Source organism: Ursus arctos, unplaced genomic scaffold (genome assembly GCF_023065955.2).
Source record: "Ursus arctos isolate Adak ecotype North America unplaced genomic scaffold, UrsArc2.0 scaffold_4, whole genome shotgun sequence".
Lineage (NCBI taxonomy): Eukaryota > Metazoa > Chordata > Mammalia > Carnivora > Ursidae > Ursus > Ursus arctos.
Window position 1 is genome coordinate 66,631,768 of NW_026623056.1, and position 16,139 is coordinate 66,647,906.

A 16,139-nucleotide genomic window follows, 5' to 3' on the forward strand; every position below is an offset into this window, starting at 1 on the left:
GGGTAGTGTCCTTAAAGGGAATGAAGGTAAAGAGGGAGACTGAACGTACTTTACAGTAATACCATATGCCAGACCTACTGTTTCCTTTATTCCTGCAGCAGGACAAAATTTTTTTTGAACTAATACCTGTTGTATATCTTATGTCTTAATAATTACCATTCCCCCAAGCTCTCTACCCTTTGAAGCTTATGCATTCATTTTATTGAAGACAGGGTGGGTAGAGCCTAGGGGAAAAAAAGGTCAAAATGAGATTCATTTTTAAAAATAGATTTTGAGGGAAAAAAATAAGATTTTGCATATACCCAAACAAAGAATCACTTTCATGTCTAAACCCAAGTAACTTGAGAGGAAAAGAGGTTTTCAGACTTTCAAACTCTATGGAGGTTGAGCATGGAGTAAGTTATATTGGGAAAGTGGAGAAAAAGGCAGGACATAACACAAGGAAGTGGCCATTATGAGCAAAGTAAGATAGAGGATGTGGGTGGTGGATTTTTAGGCAGAAAGAGTACCCTAGAATGGTATTTCTAGTTAACTGTGACCCAAATGTGGCATGAGAAAAATCTAGATACTAGAGTGCTAGGTAGTCATCAGAAGAATCCATTATCTCTACATTCAAAATATTCAGTATCTGAACCCTTTCAACTGCCTTCCATTCCCCTATCTGGTCCAAGCCCCTACCATCCTAGGTTATCACAATTGCTTCAAAATGTGATCCCCTCCTAGTCTCTCCCATAATCCACCTCATGCACAGCATCACCCACAAGGCTCCAGTCAAAGGTAAATCATAGCAGGTGATTCCTTTGCTCAAAACTCTCCAAAGTTTCCCCATTTATCTCAGAATCAAAGCTGAAGTCTTGAGTTTACAAATATATTTCCAGTGACCTGAATAGTACCTGGAACCTAGCAGAAAGTCACCAAGTATGTGCTGGATGAGTTAAGAATAATTAAATTCATTCCTTTCTCATTCAAAGTAAAAGCTAAGGTCCTTTTTGTTGCCTAGAAGGCTTTAAAATTCTGCTCTCCACACCCCCTTTTCATCTCTCACCTCTCTCTCACTCCTGGCTAGACAGAGTGTTTCCCAAACTGAGCAGGCACACTCTCGCAGAAAGACTGGATTCCTTCTGCCAGAAATGCTCTTCTGCAAGATAGCTGTGTTGTTCTCTATCTGTCTTCGCTAAAGGCTTTGTGAATTCTTCCCTATTTTATTTAAAATTATAATACCCACCCATCTCTCTTTTCTGCTGTATTTTCTACATAATATTTATCATTATGTACTATGCTATATATTTTACTTTTTAATAAATCATCCCTTTCTCTACCTCCCAAATGTAAATGTCAGCATTGTGGGTATTTTCATCCCATTTATTCATTCCTTTTCTTCCAATGCCTAGAACAGTGGTATCAGACATGTTGTAAGTACTCGAAAAGCATGTATTGATTTAGTGAGTGAATATAAAGAATGCCTGGTTTGGGTCACTAAAAAGAAGAGGATGAAAAAAAAAATAAATTAGAAACTCTGCAAGATAAAATGGACAAAAATATACTCAGATATTACTCCTAATGCTGCCACTAATGAACTATATCATCTTAAAATACTTCTTGTACTTCCTCTTTTTAAAATGTTAATGCCTCCTCTACAAGTAAAAGTTGGGTAAGATGTTCTATGAGATCATTTGCATCTGTGAGATATATAGATATATATATATATTTTTTATGACAAATTCAATATTCATTCTGTGCCCCTTTCAGAAAATATTTATAGTTATTTAAGTATGTATCTATATTAGTCTGACTTTTGTCAGAATTTACATGCAATATAGTACTTTTTAAAAGTTTTTCTTCCAAATATAAAGAATTACAAAAGAGAAATTTATAAATTTTGTCGTTAGGCTTTCCAAAATAATGATGACATGAAAGAGAAAAATATAACACATACACGTTTACAGCTGAAATCTATCAGAAAAAAAATGTAAAGGAATCTCCTCTTCCAGACACTTTTCCCCATCTGGTCTAAGGACATACATCATCATGGTTTCTAAATTTTAATTTACAGGAAACAAATACGGTAGTTTTATAGGCCCCTGACCATTACAAAATCACTGATTGCAAGGCCTGTCTCCTCAGAAACTAATCAAAAGGTGACACATTCTGTTAACTTCCTATTATACATTCATAACATCATCTTTCAATTCAATGTCATAAAGAATTTATGTAGGGCATTAATCATGCAAGACCACTAAATTGTTCTCATTTCAGTGATAATTGTTTACTCCTATAAATGGTTTGTGTTGAGTCCCAACAATTCAACTGAATAAAATATCTCCCACTCACCCTGGGTTGGGAGAGAAAATTAACCTACAGAAAGGAAACAACAAACTGAATGTATAATATGATTAGTATAAAAACTAAAATTTTGTAGAGTTCTCTTTTTGATAACAAAGACCAATGGTGTCGAGGATAATTCTATAGTCTCCAATAAAAGGAATCTTGAAAAACAAAATGAAATAAAACAACAACAAAACCATATGTGATCTGCAAACATGTAAAACTAAACCCTCTTTTATACCTACATGACATGGTTGACTCTGAAATCAACTACAGGTATCATGTAAATGAAACTCAATGCACCTTGCTAGTCAACGAAACTAAACCTAATCAAAGCGGTGTCAATCATTTACCAAGAACAAAAGAATAGAAAATCTAATGGTAAATTAATTCAGTAATGCCTGGTGAAATGGCATGAGCAAGTCTTATGATCTGACTTCTACTCCTACGTCCACTAAATGCTTCTATAACCTTGAGATTGACACCCGAACTCCTGTCTCAATTTCCTCATGTGTAAAATGAGAGGGCTGGACTCAATCATCTTGTAGATTTGTCCTAACACCAACATTTTATGAGTCTATAAGGAAACTCAGCTAATCAAAACTTTGCTTTAAAAAAAAAAAAAAGCAATGATTTGTCATCTGCTTTTAGATTTCCCCACTGCCTACTGAATAGAATAAGAATAGGATCAATCTGAGACAGCCCTTTCAGCCCAAGGGTGCCATAACAAATGGCACTGTCTATTCCTGCTTTCTAAATGGAACCTTAGTGTGTGTATATATATATATATATTTTTTTTTTTCTGTAGTAAAGTGTCTACTTTATGAGCATAATAAATAGCAATTGCCCTTTAATGGCAACTTTAGCTGTGACCATTATGGCACAATTTAAGTGCTTAAAAACACTAATGGGAGTGATACAATGTTAATTATACTAAGGATATGAAGCCTGTACACAAGAACTCCTGCAAAATTAAGTAAAACCCTGGCTAATTCTAATTACAGTCTGTCGGGAAGAGATAAGAGAAATTAAACACTCCCCTCTTTTTTTAGCTCATTCCTAATATAACAGCACTATTTGCCCACATTGGTTGAGGAAAACATCATGACTCAGAAAAGTAGGATTCTGAAATAAAAGATTTTTTTCAGCTTAAAAAAGAAAGAAAAGATAAATTACATACATAGAAAATACATCTTTACTTGAAACAATGCTTACTTTCTTGCCTCTAAGCCTGGAGAAACCTGCTTTTAAAGAGCTCATTCATTAAATTGTCAGACACAAATTAATACCATGGGAGTATTTAAAAAATGTTTTTGAACTATTTTGAAGAAATATATTTGAAAACCATGAAGACTCGCCTTCATCTTATCATATATGGAAAAATTAATTTTTTTTAAATGGCTATTTTAAATATTTTTGTTTCTTTCCAAATATCTATCTCTAACTCTCCTTTTCCTTTTACCCATTTACTGAATGCCTCCTATGTTTTAGTACTGGTCATTAAAAAAAAAAAAGGGTAAATGGTCTTGCTGCCCTTAAGGGGTTAACAGTCTAGCAGAGAAAGACAGACAAATAAAAACAAAATAATAGTTCACGTTTACACCTTAGTATCTGTTATTGGATATAGTTTTCTCTCTTTGTCTTCCAGACTCCTTTTATTCCTTCTTCTTCAAATTCTATTGCTTAACTCATTATAAATTGATTTACATGGGTCCCTAACTAAATTGAACTGGAGTAGTAGAAATCAAGTTGTTGATTTATTTGATTTTACTAATTTGTTAGAAATAAAAAGTTCATAAGTTTTCAAAAAAAACCCAAAAAACAAAAAACCCATGTACCAGAAAGCCTGGCACATTTCAAAGTGCTAACATTTTAAAACCGAGGCAAATGACATGTCATAAATAGTGAAAACAATTGGGTGACCTACAATCTTCAATACACACATTATTTTAACGGATCATAAACCAATAACCTAGCATCAGGATAAGAAAAATCCACTCATTGTAGAAAAATAACAGTCCTAACTGATTGAAATCATTTAATTTCATTGAAAAGTGTCCCATAATCTTTAAATTATAGGTATTTGGAGGTTAGGACGAATAGTTATGGCAAGTATCTAGGTACTTAAAAAATGTCATCTTCACCTTAAATCATTTATTATCTGTAACGGACTTTCTAACTTGTCAATATAGCTAGTTTCAAGTGACCCATAGGGCATGTGTCAAATACCCACCTTGGAAGAATATTTGTCATTTCAGCAACTCCACTTTTATTGTATTAAGGTAGTTTCCATGACATGTAATCTGTGTTCCCTTTGAAAAATAATTGTGTCACTCTTCCTAAGTGTATGTTTCTAAATACAGGATACTTTGCACGCTCTGTTTTTCTAATACATGGAGATCTTCATCCTTTCCTGCTGCCAAAACATACTAAACACAAAAAGGTTTCTATACAAATTCACTGGCTCCATTGTGATTCCTTATGACCATTTTCTGAAATTTCTTTGTGTTGTTTACCTTTTAAAAACAAGACTTTAAACCTGGACATAATTTTTCATTCACTTCAGATTTCTCTGAGATTGTTGCCTGGCATGTGAAAACATACACATACACATGATAAAGTCACTAACAATTTTCTCCCCATTTTCACTCACAGGCTTGGAGTCAATGTTTTTCAGACTGCTCCTTCCTGGTAAACAAGCTTGCTTCTGATGATATTTCTTTTTTCCCTTTACTAAATGTCATCATTGTAATCATGCATCTTCTATTTCTGCCTCTTTACCGATCACTACAGTATTTTCTATTTAGCATTGCCAGCATTTCTCACTAAGGTCATCTATACTTCTGTTAGATGGTTACTCAATAGGAACTTTCTTCCCATCACCAGAAAATAAATTTAAAAATAAATAACCTACACAAACATCAAGGAAAGAAAACAGGGTGAGATGATGAGAAACTCTGGAAGCCACACAGGAATGGATACTGCATTGGAGATTGGAGGACCTGCGTGGTGCAGCTCTATAGAGGACCGATGATGCTAGATCACAGAAGCTTGAGATGTGGCTCTGAAGATGGTAGGTGGCTGATACGAACTCATTGTGAACGCAGCCAGTCATTGACTTTCTCTAGCACTGTTTCCTCATGTCTAAATCAAATACTTCAGTACCCTTAGAGGATATTCTCAGAAGGAAAAAAAGAAAAAGGCAGAACATTTAAGAAGTGTTTAATTAGCAGAAGATTGGGGGGAAAGAGATCAAGTTGAAAATAAAATGGGAAAAGTATCTTAAAAGCTTGGACTTTAGGCTATAAGCAATTGGCAGTCATCAAAAATCATCTATAGAAATAAAATTATTGATCTTTTAGTCTTCTTCTTAGAAAGGCATATTACTCACACACATACACACACACACACACACACACACACACACACACACACACACACAACCAGGATGCCATTATGGTATAATCAGTGTATTATTATCTCCCAGAGTCCTGAAGAAGCTAGAAAAATTTAGTGTGCTTAGAGTTTATCTTTTTTTTTTTTTAAAGATTTATTTATTTATTTATTTGACAGAGATAGAGACAGCCAGCGAGAGAGGGAACACAAGCAGGGGGAGTGGGAGAGGAAGAAGCAGGCTCATAGCGGAGGAGCCTGATGTGGGGCTCGATCCCATAACACCGGGATCACGCCCTGAGCCGAATGCAGACGCTTGACCACTGTGCCACCCAGGCGCCCTTAGAGTTTATCTTCTATAAAACAAAAGGAGGCCAAAATATTCCACTGGTAACACTAGCTATTGGCTAGATTCAGAATAAAAAGAGAGATACAGAGACAGAGAGAATTACCTAAGAGAAATCAAGATGAAGCCAAAAAAAATCTAGGATTTGGCATCGCAGATTTGATTCTATCTTCTGACAGAGGAAAGTAATGGGATCTAGCCTCTAGTCTTCATTGGTAATCATCTAATTTAATTTGGATCAGGATAAAAAGAGGAGCGGAACTTATGGCAAGAAAAAGACATCACTTGATAATCAATTCTTGCAATTCACTAGTTCTACTTATGCTAATAAGTAGTCTAGTGTGCAAAGCACAGGTGGATGAATTCCCTGGCAAAATGGAGATGGGACATTCAGTAGAATCTTAGCTTAATATACTATGGAGGTAAATTATTTGTCTAAACATATAGCTTCTTTTGGGTTGCTGGTATTAGAGTGACTTTTTGCTTCTTACTCCTGCCCTTAAAAATACTGAGTAAATCTCCATATATTTAGAAATCTTTAATAAACAAGAAAAGAGTTTATGTGATTATGTTTTTTAAACTTGAAATTTCACTTTTCAAATTAATTCAATTTTTACAAATACTGACTTGATTCTCCTTTTTGGTCAAATATATTTTGTTAAATAATAGAGAAACAGAGAGTATAGACACATGGGTCAACAGTTCGAATTAAGAAATAAGCAGTGGCCCCAAACCATTAGGTGATTACAAAAAAAAAAAAAAAATCCATTTGGCTTTTGAATACACACAATGAGTTGGGGAGAATAGATTTATTTCTCTAATTACCCCATGTTGTATTCGGGCCAATACTGACATGATTTTACATACTCTGAGCACACAGCAACTGTTGGAGGCGAGGAGGGACCTAGAAACATACTGGATATAGAGAGAAAAACATTTTTTGCATATAATCCACAGTGCAAAATTCCATTCTTACAGCTGTGTCTGCATTATGACAAAACTGGTCAATTTCTTCAATACAGATAAGGAATTAAAGAAATTCCTCAAAAAGAAAAAAGAAAATCAAGTTAACTTTTTAAAATACTAAATTGATCACTTCAGTCAAAACAGCTAATTTCAAAGATACATGCAGATGCAAACAGAGTCAAAGTAAGAGCAAATGAAATTGCTAAGTCCCTTATAAACATTGATCATTTTTCCTACTCTATAAATAAAAATGTTAAAAATGAGTTTTACCAAATTTGTAGTAACCTTATATAAAGTAATGCAAACATAGAAATATGAGATTTTTAAAAAGATTTATTTGTTTGTTTATGAGACAGAAAGTAAGAGAGCAAGAGCAGAAGGGGCAGAGGGAGAGAGAAGAAAGATGAGATGTTTTTAAAGGTCAATGTCAGAGGAGAAATGCAGCCAAAGAAGGCAAGGGAAAACAGAAAATACGTATGTTGAGTTACCATCTCTCCAGCATTTATTATGTGCTGAATATGGTGCTTGTCTATAGATAGTTTATCATAACCCTCAAAACAACGCCCAAATGTAGGCATTAATATTGCTACTTTCCCAGTGAAGAATTTGAGGCTCACAGAGTTTGAGAAATTTATCTTACCCAAGATACAGAATTGGTAAGTTGATAAAACATTCCAATTCGGACTCAGATATGTCTGTTTTAAAGCCTTGCTTCCCCTGTTTCTGTCTACTAAAAAGAAAAAAAAGACTGAATGCAATGCAACGTTTTGTGCAGAACAGTGGGGACTCACCTTATCAAAGAGATAGAGTAGTCCAGATCTGAAAGATTGCATCCTGAGCCCTTAAGGTAAAACCCAGAAAGACCCTTCTTAAAACTAGTGGGGTTTATTTGTTTAATACGTGGGCTGTAATGCAGAGGTTTTCCTCATGATTGTTTGATCACGTGAGTTTTACATGAACAAAAGCAGTTTTACATGAAAAGTTGTGAATTCATCTCTAAGGTCCCTCAGTAGATTAGGCTAGACTAATGCCTGGATCATATTATTCCTCTGGACCTGGTTTTCCTTCACAAAAAGAAAGAAAAAGAAAGAACGAAAGAACGAAAGAACAAAAGAACGAAAGAAAGAAAGAAGGAAGGAAGGAAAGAGAGGGAGAGAGGTAGAGAGAGAGAGAGGAAGGAAGGAAGGAAGGAAGGAAGGAAGGAAGGAAGGAAGGAAGGGAGGAAGGAGAAAGAAAGAAAGAAAGAAAGAAAGAAAGAAAGAAAGAAAGAGAGAGAGAGAGAGAGAGAGAGAGAGAGAGAGAAAGAAAGAAAGAAAGAAAGAAAGAAAGAAAGAAAGAAAGAAAGAAAGAAAAAGAAAGAAAGAAAGAAAGAAAGAAAGAAAGAAAGAAAGAAAGAAAGAAAGAAAGGAAAAGAAAAGAAAGAAAGGCTAGCCTAGATGACTCTGAAGATTCTTTCAAGTTATACAACTCAGTAAATGTTGGCATCCATGCTTCTCAATCCAATATTCTCTCTAGTACTCCAACCTATTTATCATTATAATAACAAATCCTGCTGATGGGCTGGTGATCATCAGTGGTCACCAACCCACTAACAGTTGATCAGGTGATCAACGATCCAGTTTATTAAGAGTTGATCATAATCAACCTGCACTAGAGACAGGAAACCAAACATTTCTGGTTTGTATCTTGTCACCTGACAAGGACAGGGACTAAAGATATATTTATTTTGTGATTACAAAAGAATAGAATTTCCCTGTTTGACTGATATGTGGGTGTTCTGAATTTTGTTCTCAGCTTTTGAGCTGATCGACTTATTTTGGGGACATAAGTTCCTTGATTCTCCCTCCTCTGTTCAAGTTGTATTGATCTTGTCAAGTGCATCAATGCGTCAGAACATTGGGAAAAGGTAAGGACTGGTCCAGGTTAAAGGTACTTAACCCTAAACCAGATACTCTAAGGAGAAAAAAAGTGTACTAAATGGAAACACATATTTTAGATCACTTCCTTTTCTCTATTTCTGTTTCTATTTTACAGGTCTTCTAACAAGAGGAGAAGGTCCACATTTGCCATTTTGGTGGTCTTTAATGTCTAACATGCAAATTGCCTGGTACGTAAAAGTGAGGAAGGTAAAATCTGGGACATTTGATAATTTTTTATAGGCTACAATGGTGGTTGTTTCTTTCAAGATGTTAAGCTAGTTTATTAAACTTATCCCTTGATGGTACTGTGTTTATTCACCTTTAACCTTCCATCTTGTTTTGCTTTGTATCTGCAGCCAGGGACTTTGGGACAGTTTGGCCTCCTACATGTTAATTTATTTTTGAAATGATTAGATCATTTTTTATACCTGTGCAAATGTCTGTGGTCTACATCAGGATTCGGCAAACTTTTTCTATAAAGGGACAAGTGATAAATATTTTTATCTCTTATAGACCATATTGTCTCTGCTGCCACTGCAGAAGTCAGCTGTTGTGTGAAAGCCGTTATAAACAATAAGCTTATGACACAATGGGTATGCCCGTGTTCCAATAAAACTTTATTTATCAAAACCATGCCACAAACAAGATTTAGCAGTGAGTTGTTGTTTGATGACCCTGATCTAGATCCTTGGATTTCTGGCCATGCATTCATGTTGTATCTTCAAGCATTAAACTATCGTTGCATATTGAACATAAATGGATATGCAGAAAGGTTTTGGAAACCTATTACTTCTGTCTGAGTTATTCTTTCCTTGATTTGCAGTGAAATCCAACTCAACTTTCTCATTCCTGATCACATTTCATCTCCTCTGGGAAGCTTTTCCAATCACTTTTCCAGTCCACCCCCATCTCACAAGTTTTCTTCTTTATATAACTAGCACATCTTAAATATATTTCACACTGTGTGATATGATGAGTTTATATGTCTTTCTTCTTCATCAAATTTAGGTTTTGATAGAAGGATAAACTGTTACTCATCTTTGAACAGTCCCTATGGCCAACGGCTAATTTTAGCTCGTAATTAAGTATTCAGTAAGTGCCTGTTCAGCAATATGCATCAGGGAGTTTAAGTCTGTAGTAGTATTTAGATAATCTGCAAGCTGATATTTTAGAATAGGTATATGTAGCCTTCAAATATATTAACTTTTTTAACAAATGGGAAATTTGAAGATGTCAAAGCATCATATGATCTCAGATAAAGGGCTATCCTGATCTGCCCTGCTAGCTGGTTGCTACCATGTGACTAACATAAGAATGAAAAATGCTGTGTGGAACTTCCAGAGAGGCCTCTTAAAGAGACCTGACCTGCCTCTGAGAAGCACCCCTTTGACTCTCTAACCCTTTTCTTTCCTTCTTTCTGGAACACAGAAATTCTGAGTCAACCCCAAGTGGACATTCTGGAGCAGAATACAGAGAGTACCTGGGTGTTTGATGACATGGTGGCACTCTGTGCCTCTCGTGGACTGCCTTCCTCCATTTTTTTTTTTTTTATGTACCATCACTTTTATTTCTGGTCTCTATTACAGAAGCCTACCTGATAATGTCTAACTAATACAATGCTATATATCACATTTAACATTAAGTAATTTCAATGTGTTCTAAAACTTATGCCAATGTATCTTTGCCAAAGACAGAAACAAAAGAGAATCCTCCATGGTGATAAAGAACAAGAGAGAGAGTTAATATTATATTTTATAAAGAGTTACTATTCTTTTGGAAAGTCCTGGTGTTTATCTTCTTTATCATTCCAAGGAGAGTTCTCTTTCTGTCTGTCTGTCTCTCTCTCTCTCTCTCTTGTTCTTTATCACCATGGAGGATTCTCTTTTGTTTCTGTCTTTGGCAAAGATACATTGGCATAAGTTTTAGAACACATTGAAATTACTTAATGTTAAATGTGATATATAGCATTGTATTAGTTAGACATTATCAGGTAGGCTTCTGTAATAGAGACCAGAAATAAAAGTGATGGTACATAAAAAAAAAAAAATGGAGGAAGGCAGTCCACGAGAGGCACAGAGTGCCACCATGTCATCAAACACCCAGGTACTCTCTGTATTCTGCTCCAGAATGTCCACTTGGGGTTGACTCAGAATTTCTGTGTTCCAGAAAGAAGGAAAGAAAAGGGTTAGAGAGTATTTTAAACTAAAATGTGAAGTAATATGAACATGGTACTTTCTTATCTCTCTCCATAAAACTATTTCCCATTCCAGGCAAATATTTAGGGTATTTGCCATGTCAGGAGAACAAAATACATGTAGATTGCATAAAACCATTTAGGCATTAGCCTGTTTGGACACTTAGTACTGTATGTTGACAAGATATGTGATGGCTATTTCTTTTTATTTAACATTCTTATGATTGGTTAATTTTTTCACTTTCAATGAAATGGTTATTTTATTTTTTAATTAACTAATTTATTTTAATTTAAATTCAATTAATTAACATATAACATATTATTAGTTTCAGAGGTAGAGGTCAGTGATTCATCAGTTGTATATAATACCCAGTGCTCATTACATCACGTGCCCTCCTTAATGTCCGTCATTCAGTTACCCCATCCCTCCACCCTCCTCCCCTCCAGCAACCCTCAGTATGCTTCCTATGATTAAACAGTTCCTTATGGTTTGTCTCCCTCTCTGATTTCATCTTGTTTTGTTTTTTCCTCTCTTTTCCATGATCCTCTTTTGTTTCTTAAATTCCACATATGAGTGAGATCCTATGATAATTGTCTTTCTCTGACTGACTTATTTTGCTTAGTGTAATACCCTCTAGTTCCATCCACATTGTTGCAAATGGCAAGATTTCATTTTTTTGATGACTGAGTAGTACTCCATTGTGTGTGTGTGTGTGTGTGTGTGTGTGTGTGTGTGTGTGTATACCACATCTTCTTTATCCATTCAGCTCTCCATGGATATCTGGGTTCTTTCCATAGTTTGGCTATTATGGACATTGCTGTTATAAAATTGGGGTGCAGGTGCCCCTTCAGATCACTACATTTGTATCTTTGGGGTAAATACCCAGTAGTGCAATTGCTGTGTCATAGGGTAGCTCTACTTTCAACTTTTTGAGGAACCTCCATACTATTTTCCAGAGTGGCTGCAATAGCTTGCATTCCCACCAGCAGTGTAAGAGGGTTTCTCTTTCTCTGCATCCTTGCCAACATCAGTAATTTTCTGACTTGTTAATTTTAGTCATTCTGACTGGTGTGAGGTAGTATCTCATTGTGGTTTTGATTTGTGTTTCCCTGCTGCCGAGAGATGTTGAGCATTTTTTCATGTGTCTGTTGGCCATTTGTATGTCTTCTTTGGAGAAATGTCTGTTCATGTCTTCTGCCCATTTCTTGATTGGATTATTTATTCTTTGGGTGTTGAGTTTGATAAGTTCTTTATAGATTTTGGATACTAGCTCTTTATCCTATAAGACATTAGCAAATATCTCTTCCCATTTTGTTGGTTCTCTTTTGGTTTGGTTGACTGTTTCCTTTGCTGTACAAAAGCTTTTTATCTTGATAAAGTACCAATAGTTCATTTTTGGCTTTGTTTCCCTTGCCTTTGAAGTGTGTCCAGCAAGAAGTTGCTGCAGCCAAGGTTACAGAGGTTGCTGTCTGTGTTCCTCTCTAGGATTTTGACAGATTCTTTGGGGCTTTCATTCATTGTTAGTCTATTTTTGTGTATTGTGTAAGGAAATGGTCCAGTTTCATTCTTCTGCATGTGGCTGTCCAATTTTCCCAACACCATTTATTGAAGATATGGTCTTTTTTCCATTGGTTATTTTTTCTTGTTTTATTGAAGATTAGTTGACCATAGAGTTGAGGATCCATTTCTGGGTTCTCTATTCAGTTCCATTTATCTATGTGTCTGTTTTTGTGCCAGTATCATACTGTATTGATGATTACAGCTTTGTAATAGAGCTGGACGTCTGGAATTGTGATGCCACCAGTTTTGCTTTTCTTTTTCAACATTCCTTTGGCTATTTGGGGTCTTTCTGGTTCCATACAAATTTTAGGATTATTTGTTCCAGCTCTGTGAAAAAAGTTGATGGTATTTTGATAGGAATTGAATAAAATATGTAGATTGCTTTGATTAGCAAAGACATTTTCACAATATTTGCTCTTCCAATCCATGAGCATTGGATGTTTTTCCATTTCTTTGTGTCTGCCTCAATTTCTTTCATGAGTGTTCTATAGTTTTCTGAGTACAGATCCTTTGCCTCTTTGGTTAGGTTTATTCCTAGATATCTTATGGCTTTTGATGCAATTGTAAATGGGATCGACTTCTTAATTTCTTTTCTGTCTCACTGTTAGTATACAGAAATGCAAGTGATTTCTGTGCATTGATTTTATATCCTGCCACTTTCTTGAATTCCTGTATGAGTTCTAGAAATTTTGGGGTGCAGTCTTCTGGATATTCCAACATAAAATATCATGTCACCTGTGAAGAGTCAGAGTTTTGACTTCTTTGTTGATTTGGATGTCTTTTATTTCTTTTTGTTATCTGATTTCTGAGGCCAGGACTTCTAGTACTATGTTGAACAACAATGGTGATCATGGACATCCCTGTCGTGTTCCTGACCTTAGGGGAAAAGCTCTCAGTTTTTCCCCCATTGAGAATGGTATTCACTGTGGGCTTTTCATATATGGCTTTCATGATATTGAGGTATGTTCCCTCTATCCCTAAACTGTGAAGAGTTTTAATCAAGAAAGGATGCTGCATTTTGTCAAATGCTTTTTCTGCATCTATTGAGAGGATCGTATGGATCTTGTTTTTTCTTTAATCAATGTAGTGTGTCACGCTGATTGATTTGCAGATGTTGAATCACCCTTGCAGCCCAGGAATAAATCCCACTTGATCATGGTGAATAATCTTTTAATGTGTTATTGGATCCTATTAGCTAGTATGTTGATGAGAATTTTGACATCCATGTTCATCAGGGATATTGGTCTGTAATTCTTTTTGGTGGGGTCTTTGTCTGGTTTTGGGATCAAGGTAATACTGGCCTCAAAGAAAGAGTTTGGAAGTTTTCCTTCCATTTCTATTTCTTGAAAGATTTTCAGAAGAATAGGTATTAATTCTTCTTTAAATGTTTGGTAGAATTCCCTTGGGAAGCCATCCAGCCCTGGACTCTGGTATGTTGGGAGATTTTTGATGACTACTTCAATTTCCTTGCTGGTTATGGGTCTGTTCAAGTTTTCTATATCTTCCTGTTTCAGTTTTGGTAGTTTGTAAGTTTCAGTTTCTTCCAGATTGCCTAATTTGTTAGCATATAGTTGCTCATAATATGTCCTTATAATTATTTGTATTTCTTTGGTGTTGGTTGTGATCTCTCCTGTTTCATTCCTGATTTTATTTACTTGGCTCCTTCCTCTTTTCTTTTTTTCTTTTAAATACTCTTAAGGCATTTATTTATTAAAATGTTCTCTGCCAAGATTTCACATTATTTTTAAATTCAAATCAGTCTGTACATTTCTCTACTGAGGTCTCCACCTCAGTGTATTCCATAAAAATATCTTCCCCCGCTATCAGTGTTACCAGTGTCCACACAGTGAGCCCCGAAGTCAGCCTCTAGGTGACTCAATTAGATGTTAATACTGCTGTGCTACAGGGTAAAAGTTCCTAACTCAAACTCATTGGAAAAGGGGTGAAACTTCTGCAAAGTGTACTTTAAGAAGAGGTACTGTTTGCTTGTAAAAAGAAACCAGTGAGTCCTCTAAGAATAATAAAAGGGGTTATTTTACAGTTAAGCACATGATTTGGAGTGAAGAATTTGGATATTGCTCTGCTCATCCAGGCTGCTAATACTCTTCTTGTTCCTCCTGTGGGCTCCCTTCATCAGTTATCACAAAGCCTTCGTGTGTGGCATACAGAATGTCCACAGTCACTGCAATACAGTGTTGTTTTCCCCCTTGTTTTCCTGGCAAATGAATTCAATGTTTCTTAGCTTTCCAAAGTAGAAATCTCTTTCTATCTCCAAGTCTTCGACGGTAAGTTTCAATACCTTGACCTGCTGCCTCAATTCAGCTGCTTCATTCTCCCCGTTGCCCACACCAGGATTCTTCCGCACCACACCCGGGCCAGCCTTAGGGGTTGCAGTAGCTCTGTGTGTTGCAGTGGGCCTCTGTGGGGCTGCAGTACTAGAGCCGAGGGGTTTCTTCCATTTGTTCAGAACTGGAGCAACAAGGGAGGGAGCCACTGCAGTTTTTTGACCTTGTCTAACAGCTACAGGGTCATAGTCTTTTTCATCACAGTTTGCATCAAAAAACTTCTTGAGCCACTGAACAAATTCAAAATTGTCCTGAAACTTTCCTTTTACTAATTTGTCCACAGGAATTACTTTGCCAACAACCATTCTCTTAAAACCTGCTTGTAGTATTTTGAAGTTCTGATGTATTCATGTTGTAGCTCAGCCTGGAATTTCACTTTCTTCAAGGCAACAGAGCCAGGGAACGGCATGTCCATAAACTGACAATGTGCAGCCCCTGAGCACAACTGTTGGATCTTCATCAGATTCAGCTGCAGAGACTCATTGATCCAGGCCAGCATGTCATGCAGACTTAGGTTATCACTGGTGACTGACGTTGAGTATATGTCCACTGTCATCTTCAGCTCTCAGCGGGACTGCGTCCACTGCCTGTGTCTGGCTTTGGTTCCATCTTCATCTCATTCCCCTTTCTCTTTTCTTTTTGATAAGTCTGGCCAGGGGTTTATCAATCTTATTAATTCTTTCAAAGAACCAGCTCCTAGTTTCATTGATCTGTTCTCCTGTTCTTTTGGTTTCTATTTCATTGATTTCTGCTCTCTACTCTTTAAGAATTCTCTTCTCCTGCTGGGTTTAGGCTTTACTTACTGTTCTTTCACCAGCATCTTTAGGTGTAAGGTCAGGTAGCATATTTGAGAGCTTTTCTGTTTCTGGAGAAAGTCTTGTATTGTTATATATTTCCCTCTTAGGACCACCTTTACTGCATCCCAAAGGTTTTGAACAGTTATGTTTTCATTTTCATTTGTTTCCATGAATTTTTAAATTCTTCTTTAATTTCCTGGTTGACCCATTCATTCTTTAGTAGGATGCTCTTTAGCCTCCACATATTTGAGTTCTTTCCAAATTTCCTCTTGCATTGTTGTCTGAAAATATGC

The 16,139-nt window shown here is 36.0% G+C and overlaps 1 pseudogene; it reads right to left on the minus strand.

The window, feature by feature from the left end:
* Positions 1-14,800: 14,800 nt before the first annotated feature.
* On the minus strand, positions 14,801-15,605 carry LOC113256137 (microtubule-associated protein RP/EB family member 1-like; annotated as a pseudogene).
* Positions 15,606-16,139: the final 534 nt, after the last annotated feature.